Source organism: Triticum dicoccoides, chromosome 1B (assembly GCF_002162155.2).
Source record: "Triticum dicoccoides isolate Atlit2015 ecotype Zavitan chromosome 1B, WEW_v2.0, whole genome shotgun sequence".
Classification (NCBI taxonomy): Eukaryota; Viridiplantae; Streptophyta; class Magnoliopsida; order Poales; family Poaceae; genus Triticum; species Triticum dicoccoides.
In genome coordinates, this window is record NC_041381.1 from 14,881,571 (window position 1) to 14,906,974 (window position 25,404).

Genomic DNA, 25,404 nt, shown 5'->3' on the forward strand with positions numbered 1-25,404 from the left:
TACCGGTTGGAGCCACCAACCGGTATTAAAGATGGTGCGCTGCCACCCGTAGTGCATAATGTTTAGTCCCACCTCGCTAGTTGAGAGGAGCTCGCACCGGTTTATAAGCCTCGCCGCGGCTACCGTGTCGAGCACCTCTCTAAGCAGGCCTTTGTGGGCCTATTGCAAGTCTTCTGCCCTGTGGGGCCTACTGGGCCATACGGGCCTGCATCCTGGCCCAACTAGAGATTGGGTTTCTAGTCGTATGCAGGCCGTGCCGGCCCAATAGGCGGGCTGTTTTTGCTTTATTTCAAAAATAAAAATAAAAAAAAATCCTTACCAACGGGGACTAAAGGTCCCCCAAACCACGGCACGCCTCGTGCCACATGGTGGGCCTTTGGTCCCGGTTCGTGTTGAACCGGTACTAAAGGGGGGACCTTTAGTCCCCACTCTTTAGTACCGGTTCCAGAACCGGTACTAAAGGTCCTTACGAACCGGTACTAAAAGTCGTTTTTCTACTAGAGTCTGAGACACTTATTTTTGGCATGGAGTGATTTATTTGCTACTCCAAATGTGAGATCTCTCAATTTGTAGGAAGAGTAAGAGAGGCCGAGATGAGGCCGATGTGGATGGACCTTTTCCGAGATGGGGATGACGTCACAACTATCTCAGGCGAGGATAAGGGTTCACAAGTTTGTGTAGAATTTCTTTCCATTGTCACTTGGATTAGAAAGGCGCTGAGCCCGAGCAGGGGATGACACGTCGGAGTGGAAAGAGAGGTTCTTGGTTTTCAATTCAACAGCTAGAAAAGTCGAACGAGCATATGTATATTTTATGTATGGTTCCATTGCAATTTGATGTATGGATTGCAGGCTGAGGTTAGGGATTAGTCCTCTTAATTATTATAAAATGGAGTAATATAGTGGGAGATGGCGATAGCCCTTTTAGTACATGTATTTTGACAAAGTGCATTATATTGATATTAATGGCATCAATTACACTTGATCTCTGAAACAACACAATATTAAGACCCAGTTGATATATTAATAAAGTATATAGACAAAAAAGACAAAAGAAGAAAGAGAAACAAAAAAACTCAACACAACCAAGAACGCTGTCCATCATCTGCGTCAGCAGACTACTAAAAAAGTTTTCGGAATACAATGCCTCGGGAAAGGTAATGACGCTCCTCTAGCGTCTTAGTTGCGGGATCCAACAATGCATGTCAGATTTCAGTACACCCACCATGTTCTATGTTAGGTGGTCTACTGGTCTTTGTTACCTTTTATGACACCCCCATTTAATCGTGAACTATAAATGAATCATGAACGGTGACTCCCGTCAATGTCACACACAACTCTACAACACAAATCAAACATAATTTTTTATATTACAAGCCTGGGTCACAAGGACCCATAATACATCACTTATCAAAGCATAGTTGAACAAGTTTGCCTTAAGAAGACTAAGCAAAATATCTAGACTAGATTGAAAAAAGGCCTCTTGCCTGAGACCTCTGAACTAGTCCTGGTCCTCGTTCTCCATGTAGTAAGCTCCATCGGGGTAGCCTACATCCGCGGCGCTACCTTCTGTTGTAGCGACCAGGTCAAAGGAAAAGAGGAGCAATGCAACGGTGAGTACTCATGCGAACCACATACATCGACCAAGGACCAGACCCACCTCTATGCTAGGTGGTCCCTACCTACCCTATCGTTCCGCCAATAGTGAATCACTCGCGGGTGCTCTCCAAGCTGACCAGACATTAATCATATCATCTATCATGTATAGTGTAAGAGTTTATAATTTAAATTAGTAATAGTCTTTGTCTTCGTCGGCATCTTGTTGCAGTCCATCTCGCTCCATGTCGTAAGCCACCAATGTACGGGGTCCACCAAAGTAACATATAAGGTATGTAGCATAAGGCATATCCGTGATCATCTCTCGAAGGGATCACGACACAATAGTATAGCATGGCAGACAAACAAGGATGTAGGGCCACTGATGGGACTCTAGCATACATAGACCATGCGTGGTAGGATTGCAGTATTGTATCAACAGCAGTAGCAAAGACATGCTATGCAACAGTATATGATCTACCGATAAAGAAGTAACAATAGCACTACTCTAATACAAGCAATAGAGACAAGGAATGGATGGTATCAGAATGATCAAGGGGGCTTGGTTGCCCCCGACCAATTCAGTGCCACGCCTGAGGAATTTCGTGCCAGCATGGCATGTCACGGTGTGCTGGTCGGGCCAGGATGATATGGCATCGCTACAGCCCGAGGCACATCGGGCTCACATCGTGCCAACCCGACCAAACCTGAGTCCCACCTTGAATGGAAGCACACAATGGCATACATACACACACGTGTGCGTGTTCTATACATGCTTGGAAAATATTTGAAATTGATCAATTATTGTGTTCCAAAGCTTACATACTAAACAACACACTAATTACAGACCAAACCAAGTGATCTGCCTTAGGCACGCTAACATCTCATGTCATGTTCTACTCGCCAGTTGCTAGAAAAGGCTCTTGTAGCTCTCACCGCTCGAACTGGATAGGAAATGCCCCATGAATGTTCAGTGCTTCAGGAATAATTCCATGTTGTTGGCATCCTTGTGGATTCAATAGGAGGCGCATTCCGCACATTCACGTCCAGTAGTAACATCCGATACTCAATGTCAAGGTCCTTGAGAACTTTGATCATCTCTTGGAGCACCAGCTCCCTCCTCACGTACCTCATCCCCATGTCCTGGAAGTTGAGCGTGTGACAGAGCCATATGGATACTTTCAGCTTGTTGGTCTCATCCACATCCCGGAGGACAACCATCGCCCCTGGTTACCAATGCTCTTTCTTGTTGTTGATGTAACCGGAGTCACAAGTTTAAAAATTGGTTAGTTAGATCTGCTAAATTACACAAGCAACACAGGGAAACTTCCAACATTATATTTAACGTTAATTGTCAACATGCGCATAGTTCAGTTGTTAACAAATAAAATTTGATCAAACCATGGGATAAAGGCACTACTACGTACCGTAGTATTCTTTCCTTCATGAGTGCTAGTTTCCATACCGGTGTTTCAACATGAATATAGAAGTCAATTCCTTCTCCCATATCTGGACTCCTGTAAAAATTCATAATTGGTATGGTGGCCAGTATATTGTTGGGATAATATATCTTCAGGTTGTCGTATCGAAAAAGACTGTTGTCAAGATATTCATTTCCTCGACAACAACCTGAAATTCAGGTGGTTAAACCTTTAGTCAATGAGTGCAAGCTAATATTAGATTCAATGAGGAAGAAGCAAGAAAAATATTACCACACCTGAACTTCCTCGATTTCACAGCACTCACCAACATCAAAAGGATGCATCACAAATAAGAAAACAATTGCCTCAAAAACTGCCTTCAAAGTGTCTCCAAATACAATAACCGCCACCAAAAACGGTGAGCTGAGGAAGACAAGTAAATTCGTTGTAGCTATGCCAAGAATAAGGAGCCAGAGAACAAACACGATGATGCCACCAACAACATTAGTCATCTGGTTGAGTTTGGATACTGCAACTTTTGTATCATTAAGTGTTAGAGCAAGGGCTTTGCGCTCTCTAAATGCATTCACCTACAGGAGAATCCATATAGCAATGGTAGGACAGGCATCTTCAGAATTCAGACGTCAATTATAATTCCTTATTGCAACTTAGCAAGTAAGGTAATAAGATCATTACCATCCAGTTTTTTAGAGACCTCTTGCTTATCCTGTTGTACTCTTGTCCTCCTTCAGAAAGATGCATTGCTTTGATGGCTTCCTCCTGCCTCATGAAGTGCATCAAGTCTGCCAAGTATATGTACCTGCATTATCCGTACATTCATGATCAAGAATCTGAAGCAGCAAGTTTGCCACTATATTCGAACTACCACATTGGAAATGATATATTTTTTGAACCGACATTGGAAATAATTAAACGGGAGCATTTGTAAAGTTCTGTGAACTATTCTCTTTGTGATAAACATTAAACACACAGCCGTGCACTACACAAGTTGTAACAATTAGCATGCTATTTATAAATTATACAGAAAATTATACCATCAGTTCACATCATGAGCTAAAAGTTTCTACAGCATTACAGATAAACTACATTTGTCTATCGAGTAAATTGACTAAAACGACCACATTTGGGCATATATAGTACAAAAAAATCCACCGTTTCTCCAGTAGTTTGCGAACACCACTGGTTTTTGGTATTCTTTTTGCCAAAAGCACTTTCTGGTCGATTGAATGCCTTTTGACGTGATAACTGACAGTCGACATGACCTATTGCAGAGCGATGTACTTACACTGAGTTGACCTGAACCTGTACCGACGCCTTGGCATCAAGCCAAGCACCGTCAAGCTATATGACAACACCACGTCAAAAAATAAAAAGACAAAACCTTTGTCAGGCACACTTATGAGAACCGACCGACATACAACATCCACACGATAGGCTGGTATGAAAAGAAACGTAATTCTTAATCGACTTCTCTCGCACGGCATGACATCGACATATTGTCACTGCAAGGGATGAATTCAAGCAACGCATCATCTCTACATGCTCACTGCTACGCCATCACTGATGCTACATGACTAAGGGTCTTCATCAATATGGTCTTCATCCATATTTTCGTCAACACATCGCCGCGACATCGTCCACAGTATGGACATCTCCGGTGCTCTCTGATTCTACTACTGCAATACATGCCATTAACAACGGGAAGGACTATGTCACCATGACGGCATCGACCACATCATCTACGACGATATCGACCGACAATACTAACGACAACGACTACATCGACATGGCGTCGCTATAGTGATGAGCCCATTAACGGTGCACACGTCCTCGCAACATTGATGTGTCCTCAAGTTGGTGCAGATCCCGACCTCGACTACACTGGCGAGTATTTCCAACAAGACACGCCGAGCTGCTCGATTACTTTCCGAAGCGCCGGGTCGTCTAGCAACACGTACAAACTAGCAGCAAGCTAGCTAGCTTTATCTCGGCGATTGCTAATCCGGCGAGTACTTATAGCATGTTTAATATTATAGCCAACCAATGACTATATGGTGTTCCCATGTTATATATAGCCACCACTTATAGCCACTAATAGAATAAGGTAGCTATAAGATTGGCTACAAAAACACTACTTCTTCTCATCTTCTCTTTATCTCTTTCTTCATATTTATTGTATTGGCCTAGGAATTCGCATATAGCTCGGATCTTGCATGAGATCCCACCCCTCTTAATTTTCCATATCTCTTTTTCACATAGGAAAAATTGTCATCTAAGCAGGCTATAAACCGAAAATCTAACTCGGTACCCAGGCTCATCTGCTCCCGCTCAGAAAAAATAAAATCAAAACAAATACTAGAAAAAATAGAAAAAATCCATTTTTTTGTGTGGAAGTTGATTTGATGCGTGAGGTCCGCTCCAAATTTCAACTTATTTGAACATCTGAGCAGCTCTCGGCAAAAAAGACAATCGGATTAGAATATTATGTGAACAATAAGCTTTTTTACAGACCCCGATTTTGTCCTTTTTGCCGAGAGCTGCTCAGATATCCAAATGAGTTGAAATTTGAAGCGGACCTTATGCATGAAATTATCTACCACACACAAAATAAATTGCATTTCTTTGAGTTTTTCTAATATTTATTTTGATTTTTTTAGCGCGGGTACAACTGAGCCCGGGAGCAGAAACTCCGCGTCTGGCTATATTATACTTGCTCTTATACGAAGAACTAGTAGTACACACGATGTTGGATTGCTAAAAGCCCGTGACGTGCCTTCGTTTATTGCTTTCATCTGATTACACGCCATAGGTTACAGCTATATTTATACTAGTACAAAGCTAGCCATTCCTAGCCTACTCGGATGACTGGTACGTATCCCTCCCGGACATGCCGACGTGGTTAATTCCAATACTCTATGGGTTTCTTATGGTATTGCCTAAACTGATGGTATCATCACCGATGACATCCTTTTTAATATCCGCAAGCTGTATCGTTCACGACCTCAGCTCCGTCATCAATAACAAAGCATATGTTTTTTGCACCTCCGGCTAGCTGCACCTCCGGCTAGCTGCACCTACACTGACTATGATGAACATTACATCAATGACTACCTAAACCACGGCTACTGCATCAACATGAAGGCTATGTTGGCAAGTACTCCAGGTCTTCTTGGCTGGTCTAAACGAACGACTACCTAAACCATGGCACATTGAACATATAAACCTTGCTAGGCAACCCGCCTAGCGAGGGCACTTTTGTGCGCGAACTATTTTTGGTCGAGCGATCTTTTTACTGTGCTAATTTTCACCTTGCTGGCGGTTGGTCAGCCGTTGGTTCATTTTTCACCCGCGCAACTGTTTCAAAGGTAGATGACAAGTGGGCCTTGTTAAACATGGGGCCCAGCAATGAGTTGAGTTTTGTTCAGATTCTGCGTACACAAAGTGCCGCACATCGGATGGACGCGGTGAAAACCTAGCGAGCAATCCCTCCCGTCCTGGAGCCCCCGCACCCCTCCGCTTTCCCTCCCAGCCCCTCCTCCCCTCGTTCCCTCCGCTGCCAGCGCGCCTCCTCCCCTTCTCTTCTCCCCTCGTCCTCTGCTCTCTCAAGCCCTACCGCGTGGTCACCGCCACCTTTCCACTCCTCTCTTCCCTCAAGAGTCAAGACAACGTCTCCTACATTCTCGATCCGGTGCCACTGTGCGCCATGATTTCGGATTGGGTGCAAATCGCCGCCATGAAAGAGCAGGGGTAGAGTGGTTTTTGTGGTGGGTGTGGAAGAGCGGGTGAGGGTGAGGAGGACGGAGGTGAGGGGAAGGAGCAGCGAGGCTTGTGACATGTCAAGGGATGGAGATGGAGATGGGGGAAGGAGCAGCCAGGCTGTTGATAGGTCAGGAGCCACCATGGGAAGGGGATGGGGGACGCCGTCGCGCTGCTCGTCACATCCACGTCCTGGTCAGCTGCGGCGTAGCCCTCCTTGTTCCCTGCTCCTTGTCCGCCTCATCGCAATTCTGGCCACAAAAGTTTGTGTCCTGCCCCCTCTTCCTTCCTTTCATGCTAATCGGCTATTAGATTGGTCTGAACATAGCAAGGTAAAAGGCTATCCCACTACAAGAAATATGTCAACTTGTGACCTTGACTATTGGTCACTGAAAGGTCACTGTTTTCCATTTGCGACCTTTTTGTGACAAAAAACAGAAGGTCAAAAGCTGGCCATCGTAAACTAACATTTTTGACCTTTCTTTTGGAATGGTCTTAGACGTTTATGACCAAAATATGTCTACTGTGGCGTTTTGGTCACTAGCAACCTCCCCAGACCACGTAGGCATCCAGCGTGGCAAGCTGATGTGGCACAAGAATCAGCCCGGTACGATTCGGTTTTCTACATGGGCCTAGCCCAACAATTCAAGCTTTTTTCCAAGTTAATTCTTGTGGGCTACATGGGCCAAGCCCAATATTTCAGCTTCTTTATTTTTTGGCCTTGGCCTTCTTACAATCTTTTATTTTCTATTTTAATAATTATATTTTGGCGCTGGTCCCACTAGTCATAATGCCGTACATCAGTCACACATGTCAGAAATTTCAAAATTGCTCAGATTATATTCATAAGTGGGTCCCACTGGTCAAGTTTCCATTTCACATCTTTTCAACATACATAATCATTATTTCAAATAGGACAGAACATATATAATTCATTAACACTACATTAGACTTTTACAATATTACAATTTACACTTGGCTTCACACTTCAGAATGAAAAACTCTTTGCTAAGTACAGAACCAAAAACTCTTTGCTAAGTACTGCTTCACACTTGGCTTCACAGCTTCACACTTGGCTTCACGGCTTCACACTCCAAAAAAATAGGCCTGGAGCTCCTGTAAAAGAATGAACATAAAGGCCACCAAAATTAGAGTGTACTGCTGCTGAGGCCAGAACCAAACAACTTCAATATTACAATAAAAAGAAGTCTCAGGTTTATCAAGCATAGCAAAACAGCACTGTGGCCATTAGTCAGATCTGAATATAGAACAAAAGAGGTCTCAGGTTTAGACTGAAAAGGAAGAGCTAGTTATGCATGATGTCTCAGGTTTAAACAAAAGATCAAGACCACAATTTTAACAAGAGATATATAGTCAGTCCAATTGAACAAAACATAGACAGTAGCATTATGAGTATTTAAGTGGAGATGTAGCAGGAAATCAAATGAATTTATTCTGGAGACGATGAATAAAATTAGGCAATCAACAGCTTAAGCACAAGAATTAGCAGCACATACATGTCTGCATGATCCAACAAGAATGATTATATTCAATTTTGTTAGCAGCACAAGAATTTGCAGTAGCAGCCCAAGCAGCACCACCACCAGCACAAGTGGACACCTATTCAAGCAAGCAGCTAGCAGTAGAAGCATTCAAACAGCAGCAGCACTGTCACATGTCATATCTTATAAACTTAGGCATGTGTTCTCAGGTTATCCTTAACATCACACACTATCTTGGGTAATTAGCAGCAAACAATACATATCAGTACAAGGCTAGGCAATATAATAAAGACTTGGGAAAAGATAGCAGAGTTTAAAAAATGATACATGCCCTTGAGGAGAGGGCAGTGGCAATCGCGACCACGAACATATGCATTCATGTAACGAATATAGCAATTATTTTAAAAAAGTGTTCATGTAAACAGGTGAACACTACAGTAATCTTATGAATGCAACGAATATAGCAATGCCATCCTGGGGCATAGGTGATTCCATGCAACTAGTTTCATAGAACAACAGAGAATATTTTCATCATATAACTAGTTACACACAGCTGCTCCTTACACACAGCTATATTTGCTACAGATCAGCTATCAACTCTTGATATTTATCTAGCGGGCATTGGTACGTGTAGGTAGCAATGGAAGGGTGTACCTGGATGTATAGCATGAGAAGGGAGAGCTGGAGCGCCCACCTGAACTGCAACTTGCCATAAACCATGTAGGCAAGCACCACCCGTCACTTGCACATGCCGAAAAGGAGACCATGTCATCCAGAACAGTCATGTGCACCTGCATCAACTAGAGGCACCGAAATTGAGAACGAAACCAAAATTTACACCAGACAGAAAATTAAAATATAAGTGTGGCATCGCATAGCTAAAGAAACCATATAATGTACCATAACATTTGCAAAAATGGAGCTGGTTCTCTCTAGGATTACTAGTCAGCTCACACTTTAAACATAACATTTGTTCATCTTATATAACGGTTGTACAGACATTAAGAGGAAAACAAAATCACAAGCACTATTGGTAGTAGCACGTGCAGTAGTTTTTGACTGAACAGAAGATTACTTATATTGAAATTACACAGACTAAGAACTAAGATTACTTTGTTGCAACTCTTGAGCTCTCTGTCACATTATGCTAGGTGTAATGTGACATCACAATACCAGGGAAGAATACCGTGAGGATACCACTCAAATCTAGCAGCTACAAATATCAGATAAACAGGGTGAGTTCTTAGATTCAAACTATCACTGGTAGTGTAAGTTTCTACTACATAGACATCTACTGAACCAATGGTGAATAATAGGTTATTGTAGGCAAAATCATTTGGATAACAGTAACTTGTTCAGATGGAAAATATGAAAATATTATGTTCTTGGCCTCTTCTCGAATAGCGGGTTCACCACCTTGCCCTGCAACCACACAGCAACGCAACCCAGTCAGATCACACGCGCCAGGACTGGGAGATTCCAAGCAGGTGTTATTTCTTCCATTTATTAATTACACATGCAACACTTATAATACCAATATAGTCAATTCCCACGAGCTAATTGATTAATATAACATTGTCATAGATCTAGCATGAAAGAGTCAAAACTTGTCTCACATATCACGAGTACACTTATAGCAAGCATAAATGCAAAAGGCAATCTTCCGATGTGGCATAACTTGTACAAGAAGAAAGCAGGTTCAATAGAGCTCATGCAGTCCTATGCGACGACCATCCAGAATGGATGTGTAAAGCAATTTTGGTGTATAACAAACAAAGCGCAAGCTCAATAGGCGCTGATCCCCGACGGCGAGGCGCTGATCCCCGGTGCTGCACGCACGGAACGGATCGAGAAACATGAATCAGAAAGAACATCCTCAACCACAAAATCACAGGTTTAAAAAGTTTTGCAGCAAGCTGAACCATTTTATATCATATTAACAGGTCATGGTTAAAAAACTTATGGCAGACACACAAATATATTCCTAATGCAAAAACACAACTTCAGCGACCAATTTGTATGGAAATCGCTCCTATGCAGCTAAATTCATGCTGCAAAAGCTGCAAAGACAGTAGATCTCATCATCATATGGCAAATCCTAAGTGATTATTTGCCTTTATTCAGCTAAAATCCTAGTGTACTGAGGCTGCAAAGTCACTGGGTAACAACATCATTCAGCTAACTGTGACAAGTTGCAGCAAGATGAACCATTTTGATCTCATTAACACAAGTCATGCTGCGAAGCCTTGCATCGGTCACTTCAAAGAAAATAAACACTAATAGTGATCAATTTGTACGTCAATTCCTCTAACTCAGCTAAAATCATAGTGTACTGAACCTCACTACTAGTGAAAAGCTTATACACAGAATCTTACCAGCAGCGCTCCCCAAAATACCACGCTACTGCTATTTAGCAGCAGCGCGTGTTAGCGAAACGCGCTGCTGACAAGAAAATAGCAGTAGCGCGCCCACCACAAACCGCGCTACTGCTATAATTGCCATGACCTCGCCCCCCGCTAGTTATAGCAGTAGTGCACTATACTGAACAACGCTACTGCTATAGAAGTTAGCAGCAGCACGCTTATAGGAAAACCGCTACTGCTAAGATCATCCCACGAGTTTAGTCCCACCTCGCTCTGTAAACAGGGTGTTTACCACCTTAAATATGTTATTTCTGAAACTACCACAACCAGTTGGTCTTCACTGAACTCTATGTGTAAAATTTGTGGCCGCAATATCAGTCCTCTCCGGTTCCTACCGGAGAGGACTCATATTGACAATTCAGATTGTACACAAAAAGATCATTGATGGCCAATGTATTTTTGCATTGACGTATTTTTTGTATAGTTACACTTAGCAGTAGCGGTTTATGTGCAAAGCGCTACTGCTATTCAGATTAACTGTAGCACGTTTTGGCAAACGCGCTACAACTATCCCTACCTAATCCCCACGCGCACGACCGGCCCTCTCTCACACTCTCACTCTCGCCCCCCCCCCTCGTGCCGATAACCGTCGTCGTGCGTCGCCGCCGCCGCCGCCTTTGTCCGTCTGCCGCCGAGGTACTCCCCTCCTTCCGTCCCTCCTCCCTCCTCCTCGCACATCCTCCCTCCTCCGCCGTTGCCCTCCTCCCTCCGCCTGCGGCCGCCCCTCCTCCCTCATCCGCCGGCAGCCCTCCTCCCACCGCCCTCGACCTCGCCGCCCCTAGCTACCTCTCCGTCGCCCCCACCCCCTGCCACTAGTTAGTACTAGATTTAGTAGTTGTAGATGTTAATTTAGGGTTCATAGCTAGTACTAGATGTTGCTTAGTTAGTACTAGATTTTTAGTAGTAGTAGATGTTAATTACTAATAGTGATGGTACTAGTTAACTAGGGCAGTATGATTAATAGTAGTTGTAGTTGAACTACTTTAGTTGTAGTTGAACTAGTTTACTAAGTAAATTAATAAACTAGTTGAACTAGTTGAATTAATAGAACTAATGTATTTTTAGTAAGATAATTAATATAACTAGTTGAACTACTTTATTTTTAGAAAGAACTAGTTTTTTTCTATTTATAGTAAGTTTATATTTAGTAAGAACTAGTTGAATTAATATAACTAGTTGAACATGTCATATTTGTTGTTATTTTTTAGTTTAAGCAATTATTCGGGATGTATTAGTGATAACTTATATTGTTTCAGGTGACCACCGTCGTCCCCGTCACCGACCCCCTCCGACATCCCCGCCGTCGTCCCCGTCACTGACCCCCTCCGACATCCCCGCCGTCGTCCCAATCACCGACCCCCTCCGACATTGAGGTGAGACCAGCCAAATATCCTTGTATATCTTGTGTTGTTGCTCAAATAGGATATGTGGTTGCCCAAGTGGTCGTTCATGTTCAGTTTAGATCTCCGAGTGGCCTATGTTTTTCCGGAGTGTTGATTAATTTCCGTTCTGGAAAATTTCAGGCGCTCGATATGTCCTTTTTTAGCAAAGGTCATGCCTGATTTTTTCGTGAATTCTGGCATGACTTGTGCTAGAATATGTACAAGTTTAATCTTTGAATTATGAACATAGGAAATGTCATACTCGGACGACGACAGTCTGGGGGAGTGTAGCTGGTGCCACAACGATCGAGGTATGCGCTTCAGCATTAAGCTCGAGGAGACCTTCAATTGTGAAACGGTACGCAACAATGACAAGTGTTTTTTTCGTAATTAAGCATGACTTCAACTATTTCAACGTCTAATTTTTATATTTTACAATTCGACTAGCTTATCCCATGCCATGCAAGACGCTATGTCTTGGAAAGGATGGGTTTGAGGACCATGAAAACTTCGAAACAAAGAAAATACACCTAAGGACCCATCATGATATGGATTTTGATGTAAATCTATGCAATGCTCAGAGCGTAACCCATTTTGGTTGCCAAAATTGGGAAGCACTTTGCAAAATGTATGATTTTTATGAGGGTATGATTGTCACCATGGATCTTGGTGATCCTGACATCGAGCAAGACAATATGGACATTTGGGTCCTTGTTGATACGCTTCCGATTGTACCGCTATGTGAGTTTCTCAAACATAGTTATTAACTAATTTATATTGTTTATTTCAAAATAGTTGATACCTTATTTCCACTGACAGCTTATTTTGATTCTTCAAAGACTGTGCGGAAGATGGTAGATAAAACCCACTACACCGATGGCACCGAATTAAAGTATAAGGAGAAAAATCATCTGATCGCATTTTGTACTCTTCTTGAGAATTACAATAACTATTATCGAACTCCTCCAAATTATGGTGAATACGTGCCACTAGTGCATGTGTTGAACCACGGTAACTTCTCTAGAGATACCCTGGTAAGATTTTTTACTATTACGACATCCGTGCATCTTTTGCATACTTCTAAAACTAGTACATCATTGCTAACTACGAAGTTATTATTATGTTTTTCAACAGAAACTCCCCATGGATTGTGTGCCTCATCTGATGTCTCTGAATGGCCGCCTCTCAGTTCTGAACACTGCCAGGTAAATCTAGGGAGCTCACCTGTGCATATCGGATTTCTAAAATCGGTGAACACATGATCATCAAGGAATGGAAGAAATGTATGGACATTTGCAAGGAGGTTCTTGGAAGTAACATTCAGCGAAAGGCAAGAATTGGAGACAGGCTAATCTCCATTCTCCATAATGGAGAGTCAGTGGCTATCTTGTTTTTTGCTATTTTACCTTAGAAAATGTAGTAGGTCTTAATCGAATGTAGTAGGTCCTATGAGGTACAATATGTTTATTATGTGGTAATGTGTTAGAGTTGATAATGAAGAGTACTTGTGATTACGACTAGTGACCAATTGGCTATGTGATGTCATTGATGAAAACGATGATCTTGAGGAGGTGTTATATGACAATGATGTATTATGATGATAAGTTGTTAATGATATGATGATGATGATGATATTATTATATCATTAGGTGAAAGAACCGCGGATTAGTTTCAAGTGGATGGACATCCACTTGAAACTAGTCCACGGTTCTTTCACCCCGTGATGTAATAACTCATTATGATGTAAAAACAATCTCTAAATTCCTGTTGTATGAAAACTTGTGTAAAGGTGTATGAATACAACATGAAATTAAAAAGAAATAAAATACTAAATAATAGTAGTAGCGCGGGAAAGGAGAAGCTCTACTACTAATTACCAGTAGCGCGGTTCTGAAGAAGCGCTACTACTAAGTCAATTTAGCAGTAGCGTGGATCCAGGCGCGCTATTGCTAAGCATTAGCTGTAGCGCCTTATCAGTAGCGCTCCTGCCCGCGCTACTGATAGGCCTAAAACCCTTGCTGCTGCTAGGATTTTCCCTAGTAGTGCCTAGAGGCACTGGATCACATCAACACATGGCAAGTGCACCGAATTTCGAGCAGGCGCTCGCCGAATCTGCAGCAAAACGATGGAATCTTGCGCACACAGCAGCTCAGCGCCCCAGGTAATGGCAAGCGGCAGGCCAGATCGCGACCCAGCGCGGCAGATCTACGACCCGAACAAACCCACCCCACCATGATCGCGCGGCTAGATCTAGCAGGACCAACCACCGTACACGACCAGATCTGAGCAGCAGAGGCGAGGGAAGGAAGCGCACGTGCTGGCGCCAATCGCGGAGGAGGAAGCCCTCGTCGGCCAGGGTCGGTGAAGACGGGGCCGGAGTTGGTGAAGAGGCCGTCATCCTCCGCCTCGTGGTGCATGTCGTTGCCGTTGGAGACGGGCATGCCGAAGGGGTGCGCGGCGGCGGAGTCGTGGCGGAAGGCGTAGGGGTCGGGGGAGGATGGGAAGTCCTTGCTGCCACCCCCAGAGACGTGGACATCGGCTGCCGGGGCCCGGCCGTCGGCGAAGCTGAGGAAGGGGTCTTCGTGGAAGGGCGCGGCGGCCGGGGACGGCGGTGAGGTGGGTTGGTTCGGGCCGAAGATCGAGATCGAGATCTGAGGGAGGGAGAGTGCAGCGGCTGTGGGTGCATAGGGGAGAGAGGGGAGCGAGAGGACGAGTGGTGCAGGTTGAGTTAGGGTTAGTTGGGTGAGACGGTGAGGGGGTCAACTCTGTCGTTGGATCCGGGACGATCGCACGGTTCAGATCGTCTACGGTAGGGTGATCTAGGGGAGCCGTCCTGATTGGTTGGAGACTACCAACAATATTTAAAATATAGTCTCTAAGTGCTAAAAACAAAGGGGTTTATGAAACAACTACCAACAATATTTTGCAAAATGGAACCATTAAAATTTTCACTCAAGTTATACCACATTTTATGGATGATAACCAACTTGTATGCATTTTCTTTGGACGAAAAAAACATTTTTCATTTTTCGAGTGCCCAAAAGGAGGGTTTTTTGTGAAGGACCTTCAAAATAATTGTTGCAAAATTGGACCAAACCATTTTTCTAAAATACTAGGACATATTTAATGCACAATTGACAAAATAGTTGGGTGTAAAAAATTATGATCCAACTCTCGTGAAAAAGACAAACACTACACCACAACACTAAATCCCCGACAGCTAGGTTGGCCGGGAATACAAGTTACGCTGACAAACAGTCGGTTGGGAAAATTTTTTGCCGACCGACCCTGTCTGTTGGGGAAAGTCCAGACGGGAAAGCCCTTTCCCGACCGAAATATATTTGTCGACTGACTGCTTGTCGTCTATGCGATTACTTTCCCGACCAACGGTTAGTTGGGCTTGCCATGGGCCTTTCCCGACCAACAGCCTGTTGGGCCTCACATTGGCCTTTCCCGTCCGACGATCAGACAGGATTTTCTTTGCCGACCAACTTTTCATTAGCCTTAGCATTGGCCTTTCCCAACAGATTGTCAGACAGGGTTTTCTTTGCCGACCAACATTCTGCTGGCCATGGCATTAGGCTCAGACGAGATTTGTTTTGCCAACCAATATCCATTAACCCTCCCATAGCTGGCATTCACATTACGAACAGAGTATCTGTCAAGTTACATATGTTATACGGATACCAATAATAACACACATTCCAACAACAATATTTAACCACAACATACATTAATTAATTCGTCCATATAAATAGTTCATCCGCTATGGGCATAATTACCATCCAAGTTTCACATAAATTAAGGTAACTAATTAAATAGAACAAACATTATGGTTCACTGTCCAAGAAACCATAAGTTTACAAAATGATGGCTAAAATGCATCACCAACAATTCAGTCACCATTAGAAAAAATCCAGAAAATATCCAGTTGACATGAACTGTCGACTTCTTGGTTCCTCGTCCTCTTTTGCATGTTCCTACAAAAAACAAGTAATCGGGATTAAATTCATACATTCATAAAGACAATGGCACCATAAAAATTTGTATAAAGCATAGCATAGCATGAAATAAACCGTTCCTTCACAGGGCAACTCAATTGCTGCATATAGAACAAGTATCACTCTAGGGGAAACTAACTCCCAAGTTTCTTGCTCTCTACTTTAAAAATCAGACCGACACTAACTTTGGTGTGTCAGGGGTCAAATGAGCATTATAAATCAGCTCAATGACTCGAGGAAGATCAAAATTTCCTAGTCAATTGTCATTCCAACAACCCAGGTTTACTGACCATGCAAGCCCCAGGTTGTGCCCATTCACTAATGTCTAGAGACACCACTAGCCTTACTGAATTTTACACACTTGCATGACCAACGTTGGGCACATGAGTTCAACAGTGTAGATACATATCTCAATTAGGAGCTAACTCTAGTAGAACAGGGCATAAAGAGGTGCATTCATTATATATAATACAGTAGTACACATAGGTGGTGAGCTAAGAAATCAGTGCACATATTTTATCTCAGTTATGGCACGGCATCTAGCAGAGGTGTGCTTGCTGTTACTTCTGCAGGCAAGCCGTGCGGCACAACATCGCCATTATCTATGCGTCTCTCGCTTGTTTCTTCTCTCTTCTCTACTGTACATGCAGCCACTTCATCTAGCTTGGCGCAGTTGGACAGATGCAGTGTGCTACACGACCATGCATATCTTAATATGGAAGAGATCTCTCAAACCAAAAACACCAAAACAGGGGGCATAGCCATAATGTATTGCATGAACCGGCACAATGTACACTGATCAGGTGTGTACCGTCAGTATCAATGTGGCATATTGATCTATTAATATAATTTGCATGGTTAGGAGACAATATCTTGCACATGTTTATTTAATCAAAACTGAGTATCCATGGTGAGATGACACCATCAGAAGGGTGCTCTTAAATGACACACACTCATAGCAGAAGTTCATTTAGCAAACGTACAAATGTTAACTCTATGTGGTAACTCTGTAAGGTCTACTACATTCAGCTTGTGCATAAAAATGCATTGATTGTGACACAAATGGAGAGGCCACGAGTGATGTATTACCCTTTGCAACAACTCTTCTATGGACAAAAGTCCCTTCATCATCCCCTTTATCAATGTAGTTACAGGTGCGTGAGAGGTTTCGTGCATAGATAGGTTAGTGCTGGAAGAAAATGAGAGATCCCTTGCCACTTGCGCTTGCCATTTTTCCTCCTGCAAAGGACACAGTATATGAGTACATCGCTGGAACCAATTGTGCATATATGGTAATTATGAGTTTTACTTTGTAGATAATTAGATACTGAATTAGAGTTGCGTTTATCTCCAAATACAGCAGCTATATTCATTAAGTTTCCATCTATCTAATGGGGGCTCTTCCTCTTGTTCTCATTATTTCTCATTCTTGTACACTATTCTTCCCTTTTTTGTTTGAAGAAAAGAGATCCCTACATACTCATGACAATGAAACTTATCACAGAACATGATCATTAGCAGTTACATTGGACGAACTCTTGCCCCTCTAGGTTCCATCTTTTCAAAAATAGAACAACACAAAATGCACCAACCTGTGGTGACAAGCCAAGGTTCAGAGCAATATATAGGCCACTAAAATCAGTCTAAACGTGACAAGCGAAGGGAAATTAACATAGTACGGAGTGGTTAAACTGTCACCGGTGCGCAAAATAGAGCAAAGATAGATTCTTCTAAAGTAAGAGATAAATCCAACAGTTTGTTTGCTTCCTGTTAGCACAACGTCAGGTCAATATTAGCTCTATGTTCATGATAATTTCAGCTGTCTATAGAGATGGTTTGGGAATTTCAACTAGGTTGCTATATTTGACCAAATTATACAATGACATTTGTCTGACTGCCAACAAACATGAAAAACCAACAACATAGATCAGGTTCCACGAGGAGAGAGCTAGTACCCTGAAAAAAGAATCACTTCTAGCTACTTTTGTCAACTTCAATTCCAGCAGATGAACTTGACTTTTTCTTATCCAGATTGTGTTTCTTGCTCAGAAAACTATGAGGCCACACCGGTGGGAACAACAGAGACATGAAACAGCAATAGTAATACAGGGACAAGGGAATAAGGGATACAATACAACAATTTCTAGAAACAGCCATATGGCGATGAGGCAAGCATATATAAATAATTAATAAAATGCCATGTAACTAATAAAGACAAAACAATTATTGAATGTGTGAAATGAGATCAAAATACTGTCCCATTTGTTGCCCCGATGCCTCTTTCCAAGTCCTCGATGACTGAATGATCATCAATTTCCTCAATCCTCAGTTCCTCGTGGACTTAATGTTACACCGATACATCATATGCTAGTATTAGACTTTGAGATAAACACAACAGTAACTGTCCCACCAATTGAAGATTGGTTACCTGCTATAATGTCATGCCACAGCTCACAGATGCCAATGTCGGTATGTCATTCCCTAAGCCAACACATAAGCAACATCAGCAGGTCACCAGTAGCAAGCAACATCAATATACATCATAGATTCAAAGTTGCATATAAGAGAAGTCAATGGAATGCAAAAGCGATAGCAGCCTAGCAGCAAGCAAGCACGCAGGCAGCCCAGCACCCAGCAAGCAAACAAGATTCACTGAAAAAAAGGAAACATGCAGTACGGCAGAAGCAAGCAAATGCCCAGCACGGCGGAGGACCATAGCAGGTGGCGGCGACCCCATGCGACGACAAGGCCAATCCACGAAGCAGCAAAGCGATTCCAGGCAGGAGCGACACAAGTCTAGAAGATAGCGGCGGGGGTACGCTCATGCGGTGGCCGTCGATCCAATCCGCTGCTCTGCTCAATCGAGCGAATAGACAGAGAGAGCTTGGTTTGGAGTGGGATTTTCGGGATGCGCTCCCGTGGTGAGCGACAGGGGAGGGGGATACGCGGAACAGGAGGAGAAAGCACCTGATGACGAAGGGTGCTCGAGCACCTCACGACGGAGAGAGCACCTACCGGTGGAGGGTAGTCGAGCGCGTGGCGGCGGCAATATGGAGTGAGGTCGTTCGTGGACAGCATGGAGGACGGGAGGGAGAGGGGGCGGCGTCCCGGCCGGTTGGACAGCACGTGGCCGGCGGATCTCGAGCGTAGCGGCGGGGAGAGAGCTCGAGTGTGGCGGCGGCGGATGTAGAAAGTGGGTAGGGTTTGAGAGATTTGGGGGATTTTTAGCGGAACGGGAGAAAATACAGGGAGCTTTTCGTGGGCTGGGCTGGTTTTGGCGCTAACATTTTTATGTTCCCGCGTGCGGGCCGGGCGGCCCAATTAGCCACCAATAGTCGGTCGGCATTAATCCCCGACCCACAGTCCGATGGAAGTTCTCCTATTCCCGACCGACAATCGATGTTAAAGCTATGGGTAATCTCAACCAACAGTCGGTCGCCACATGAACATATTACCGACCAACAGTCTGATAAAAGTTTTCCCGACCAACAGTCCATTGGTACGAGTGACTTTTTCCAACAGCCATTGGTAGGGAAATCTGGTGCGTAGTGTAGTGAAATTTCCATCGATTCAGCTGGAAGCGGGTCAAATTTGAACTGCAGCTGCCTCATAGTTTGCTATTTATTTTTTCCAAAAATCATTTCTAGATACATAAGTATCTATTTAATCAGAGAAACACCAAAAAATTCCAAGATTCAACCACTAGCTATGAACGGTCATTCCCCTCGTTTTGACTGCATTTTGAAACGGGCATAAAAAAATTAAAAAATAAATAAATTGCGAAACCTTCGCATTGTGTCATTATATGTTGCCAAGTTCCCAGAAAAATAACAAACTTATAATACGACAATTATTTTAAAAAAGTGTTCTTAGAAACGAGCTATCACGTGTGGGGATCAATGGCTTTCAAGCCAAATGATCAATCTTATGGCCACAATCATGGCATAGTTTGTTTGATCTCATATTGTGCATAAGGATGCATATTGGAATAGCAAACAATGTTGCCTAAGGAAGTTTTCATTTTCTTTGGACAAAAAAACCATTTTCCATTTTTTGAGTGCCCAAAAGGAGTTTTTTTTGTGAAGGACCTCCAAAATAATTGTTGCAAAATTGGACCAAATCATTTTTCTAAAACACTAGGACATATCTAATGCACAATTCACAAAATGGTTGGGTGTAAAATGTTTTGATCCACCTCTCGTGAAAAAGACAAATTTCCACCGATTCAGTTGGAAGCGGGTCAAATTTAAACTGCAGCTGCCTCATAGTTTGCTATTTATTTTTTCCAAAAATCATTTCTAGTTACATAAGTATCTATTTAATCATAGAAACACAAAAAAAATCCAAGATTCAACCACTAGCTATGAACGGTCATTCCCCTCGTTTTGACTGCATTTTGAAACGGGCATAAAAAAATTAAAAATAAATAAATTGCGAAACCTTCGCATTGTGTCATTATATGTTGCCAAGTTCCCAGAAAAATAACAAACTTATAATACGACAATTATTTTAAAAAAGTGTTCTTAGAAACGAGCTATCACGTGTGGGGATCAATGGCTTTCAAGCCAAATGATCAATCTTATGGCCACAATCATGGCATAGTTTGTTTGATCTCATATTGTGCATAAGGATGCATATTGGAATGGCAAACAATGTTGCCTAAGGAAGTTTTCATTTTCTTTGGACAAAAAAACCATTTTCCATTTTTCGAGTGCCCAAAAGGAGTTTTTTTTGTGAAGGACCTCCAAAATAATTGTTGCAAAATTGGACCAAATCATTTTTCTAAAATACTAGGACATATCTAATGCACAATTGACAAAATGGTTGGGTGTAAAATGTTTTGATCCACCTCTCGTGAAAAAGACAAATTTCCACCGATTCAGTTGGAAGCGGGTCAAATTTAAACTGCAGCTGCCTCATAGTTTGCTATTTATTTTTTCCAAAAATCATTTCTAGTTACATAAGTATCTATTTAATCATAGAAACACAAAAAAAATCCAAGATTCAACCACTAGCTAGGAACGGTCATTCCCGCCGTTTTGACCGCATTTTGAAACGGGCATAAAAAATTCAAAAAAAATCAAAAAATTGGGAAAACTTCGCATTGTGTCATTATATGTGGCCAAGTTCCCAGGAAAAATAACAAACTTGTAATACGACAATTATTTTAAAAAAATGTTCTCAGAAACGAGCTATCGCGCGTGGAGATCAATGGCTTTCAAGCCAAATGATCAATCTTATGGCCACATTCATGGCATATTTTATTCAAATGATCTCATATTGTGCACAAGGGTGCATATTGAAATGAAAAACAATGTTGCCTAAGGAAGTTTTCATTTTCTTTGGACGAAAAAACCATTTTCCATTTTTCGAGTGCCCAAAAGGAGGTTCTTTTGTGAAGGGCCTCGAAAATAATTGCTGTAAAATCGGACCAAATCATTTTTCTAAAATTCCAGGACATATTTAATGCACAATTGACAAAATGGTTGGGTGTAAAAAGTTTTGATCCACCTCTCGTGAAAAAGGCAAATTTCCGCCGATTCAGTTGGAAGCGGGTCAAATTTGAACTGCAGCTGCCTCATAGTTTGCTATTTATGTTTTCCAAAAATCATTTCTAGTTACATAAGTACCTATTTAATCAGAAAAACATGGTTTGGTGGCGATACGTCGAGGTTTGGGCAGTGGCCGGGTGCCCCAACTCTAAAGCGCGTAAACTCGCATGCCCGCCGCGTGGTCACCGCGTGACCATGGTGTTGCCATGTGTTCTGGGCGGCCTAGGCATGTCTAGTGGGTTGGGAACTCCCCAGGTAGGTGCTAGGAAGAAAATTACAACATAAGATTCTCACGAGGAGATCGATCGATGCTCAAACATGAATTAGCAGCCAAGTGTTTGATTAGCGGTACAGGAAATGTACATGGATAATGGGTGTGTGTTTTGGCTGAGCATGATCAGTTATTAAGAAGACCGTCTTCATATATTTTCAGCTCAAAAGGAGGAGCCTAGGTGGTACTTGCTTTGCAAAGTACCACACTAGACATAAATACGAATGTTGAAGCTTGGCTCAAAATAATGAATGGATTCAGCTGGCATTTGGTGGAGGATGGTTATTTCGGCATAGGGAAGCACTGTAGAAAATGGATACTATTTGGACATGCCAAAGTGGTACTTCCTTCACAAAGTGCTGCTCTGAACAAAATAGGAAAATGAATATTGTTGAATTATTTTTGAACTAGGCAAGGAAGATTTTTGACACATTTGATGAAGATATGATCCAAACAATTTATGAGAATTTTTGGGAATTTTTGGAATAACAGAAATATAGGTTGCTTCACAACCTAGGACAAAAATTGACACATGGACATGACAGATAGGCAAAACTGATGAGATGGTGCCTAGTCATCGCAACCCACCATAATTTTTGTCCTAGGTGGTTAGGTGGCATATTGATCTATTAATATAATTTGCATGGTTAGGAGACAATATCTTGCACATGTTTATTTAATCAAAACTGAGTATCCATGGTGAGATGACACCATCAGAAGGGTGCTCTTAAATGACACACACTCATAGCAGAAGTTCATTTAGCAAACGTACAAATGTTAACTCTATGTGGTAACTCTGTAAGGTCTACTACATTCAGCTTGTGCATAAAAATGCATTGATTGTGACACAAATGGAGAGGCCACGAGTGATGTATTACCCTTTGCAACAACTCTTCTATGGACAAAAGTCCCTTCATCATCCCCTTTATCAATGTAGTTACAGGTGCGTGAGAGGTTTCGTGCATAGATAGGTTAGTGCTGGAAGAAAATGAGAGATCCCTTGCCACTTGCGCTTGCCATTTTTCCTCCTGCAAAGGACACAGTATATGAGTACATCGCTGGAACCAATTGTGCATATATGGTAATTATGAGTTTTACTTTGTAGATAATTAGATACTGAATTAGAGTTGCGTTTATCTCCAAATACAGCAGCTATATTCATTAAGTTTCCATCTATCTAATGGGGGCTCTTCCTCTTGTTCTCATTATTTCTCATTCTTGTACACTATTCTTCCCTTTTTTGTTTGAAGAAAAGAGATCCCTACATACTCATGACAATGAAACTTATCACAGAACATGATCATTAGCAGTTACATTGGACGAACTCTTGCCCCTCTAGGTTCCATCTTTTCAAAAATAGAACAACACAAAATGCACCAACCTGTGGTGACAAGCCAAGGTTCAGAGCAATATATAGGCCACTAAAATCAGTCTAAACGTGACAAGCGAAGGGAAATTAACATAGTACGGAGTGGTTAAACTGTCACCGGTGCGCAAAATAGAGCAAAGATAGATTCTTCTAAAGTAAGAGATAAATCCAACAGTTTGTTTGCTTCCTGTTAGCACAACGTCAGGTCAATATTAGCTCTATGTTCATGATAATTTCAGCTGTCTATAGAGATGGTTTGGGAATTTCAACTAGGTTGCTATATTTGACCAAATTATACAATGACATTTGTCTGACTGCCAACAAACATGAAAAACCAACAACATAGATCAGGTTCCACGAGGAGAGAGCTAGTACCCTGAAAAAAGAATCACTTCTAGCTACTTTTGTCAACTTCAATTCCAGCAGATGAACTTGACTTTTTCTTATCCAGATTGTGTTTCTTGCTCAGAAAACTATGAGGCCACACCGGTGGGAACAACAGAGACATGAAACAGCAATAGTAATACAGGGACAAGGGAATAAGGGATACAATACAACAATTTCTAGAAACAGCCGTATGGCGATGAGGCAAGCATATATAAATAATTAATAAAATGCCATGTAACTAATAAAGACAAAACAATTATTGAATGTGTGAAATGAGATCAAAATACTGTCCCATTTGTTGCCCCGATGCCTCTTTCCAAGTCCTCGATGACTGAATGATCATCAATTTCCTCAATCCTCAGTTCCTCGTGGACTTAATGTTACACCGATACATCATATGCTAGTATTAGACTTTGAGATAAACACAACAGTAACTGTCCCACCAATTGAAGATTGGTTACCTGCTATAATGTCATGCCACAGCTCACAGATGCCAATGTCGGTATGTCATTCCCTAAGCCAACACATAAGCAACATCAGCAGGTCACCAGTAGCAAGCAACATCAATATACATCATAGATTAAAAGTTGCATATAAGAGAAGTCAATGGAATGCAAAAGCGATAGCAGCCTAGCAGCAAGCAAGCACGCAGGCAGCCCAGCACCCAGCAAGCAAACAAGATTCACTGAAAAAAAGGAAACATGCAGTACGGCAGAAGCAAGCAAATGCCCAGCACGGCGGAGGACCATAGCAGGTGGCGGCGACCCCATGCGACGACAAGGCCAATCCACGAAGCAGCAAAGCGATTCCAGGCAGGAGCGACACAAGTCTAGAAGATAGCGGCGGGGGTACGCTCATGCGGTGGCCGTCGATCCAATCCGCTGCTCTGCTCAATCGAGCGAATAGACAGAGAGAGCTTGGTTTGGAGTGGGATTTTCGGGATGCGCTCCCGTGGTGAGCGACAGGGGAGGGGGATACGCGGAACAGGAGGAGAAAGCACCTGATGACGAAGGGTGCTCGAGCACCTCACGACGGAGAGAGCACCTACCGGTGGAGGGTAGTCGAGCGCGTGGCGGCGGCAATATGGAGTGAGGTCGTTCGTGGACAGCATGGAGGACGGGAGGGAGAGGGGGCGGCGTCCCGGCCGGTTGGACAGCACGTGGCCGGCGGATCTCGAGCGTAGCGGCGGGGAGAGAGCTCGAGTGTGGCGGCGGCGGATGTAGAAAGTGGGTAGGGTTTGAGAGATTTGGGGGATTTTTAGCGGAACGGGAGAAAATACAGGGAGCTTTTCGTGGGCTGGGCTGGTTTTGGCGCTAACATTTTTATGTTCCCGCGTGCGGGCCGGGCGGCCCAATTAGCCACCAATAGTCGGTCGGCATTAATCCCCGACCCACAGTCCGATGGAAGTTCTCCTATTCCCGACCGACAATCGATGTTAAAGCTATGGGTAATCTCAACCAACAGTCGGTCGCCACATGAACATATTACCGACCAACAGTCTGATAAAAGTTTTCCCGACCAACAGTCCATTGGTACGAGTGACTTTTTCCAACAGCCATTGGTAGGGAAATCTGGTGCGTAGTGTAGTGAAATTTCCATCGATTCAGCTGGAAGCGGGTCAAATTTGAACTGCAGCTGCCTCATAGTTTGCTATTTATTTTTTCCAAAAATCATTTCTAGATACATAAGTATCTATTTAATCAGAGAAACACCAAAAAATTCCA

At 42.8% G+C, this 25,404-nt stretch overlaps 2 long non-coding RNA genes and 1 pseudogene across 4 annotated transcripts; all 3 read right to left on the reverse strand.

Moving 5' to 3' along the window:
• LOC119349990 overlaps positions 1-15,729 on the reverse strand; it is a 17,049-nt pseudogene extending 1,320 nt beyond the window's left edge.
• A 117-nt stretch (positions 15,730-15,846) lies between these two features.
• Positions 15,847-19,297, reverse strand: LOC119299570. Of its 3 annotated transcripts, none has more exons than XR_005146223.1 (4): positions 19,117-19,297; positions 18,530-18,582; positions 17,191-17,340; positions 15,847-16,080 (listed from the first exon to the last, which is right to left on the reverse strand). It is a non-coding gene; the product is annotated as an uncharacterized LOC119299570 (long non-coding RNA). The 3 variants fall into 3 exon arrangements; XR_005146228.1 differs by having other exon boundaries at positions 19,069-19,297; XR_005146229.1 differs by lacking the exons at positions 18,530-18,582; positions 19,117-19,297 and adding an exon at positions 18,057-18,505.
• A 3,398-nt stretch (positions 19,298-22,695) lies between these two features.
• LOC119299584 lies at positions 22,696-24,909 on the reverse strand. Its single transcript, XR_005146234.1, has 3 exons — positions 24,729-24,909; positions 24,142-24,194; positions 22,696-22,952 (listed from the first exon to the last, which is right to left on the reverse strand). It is a non-coding gene; the product is annotated as an uncharacterized LOC119299584 (long non-coding RNA).
• Between the last annotated feature and the right edge of the window lie 495 nt (positions 24,910-25,404).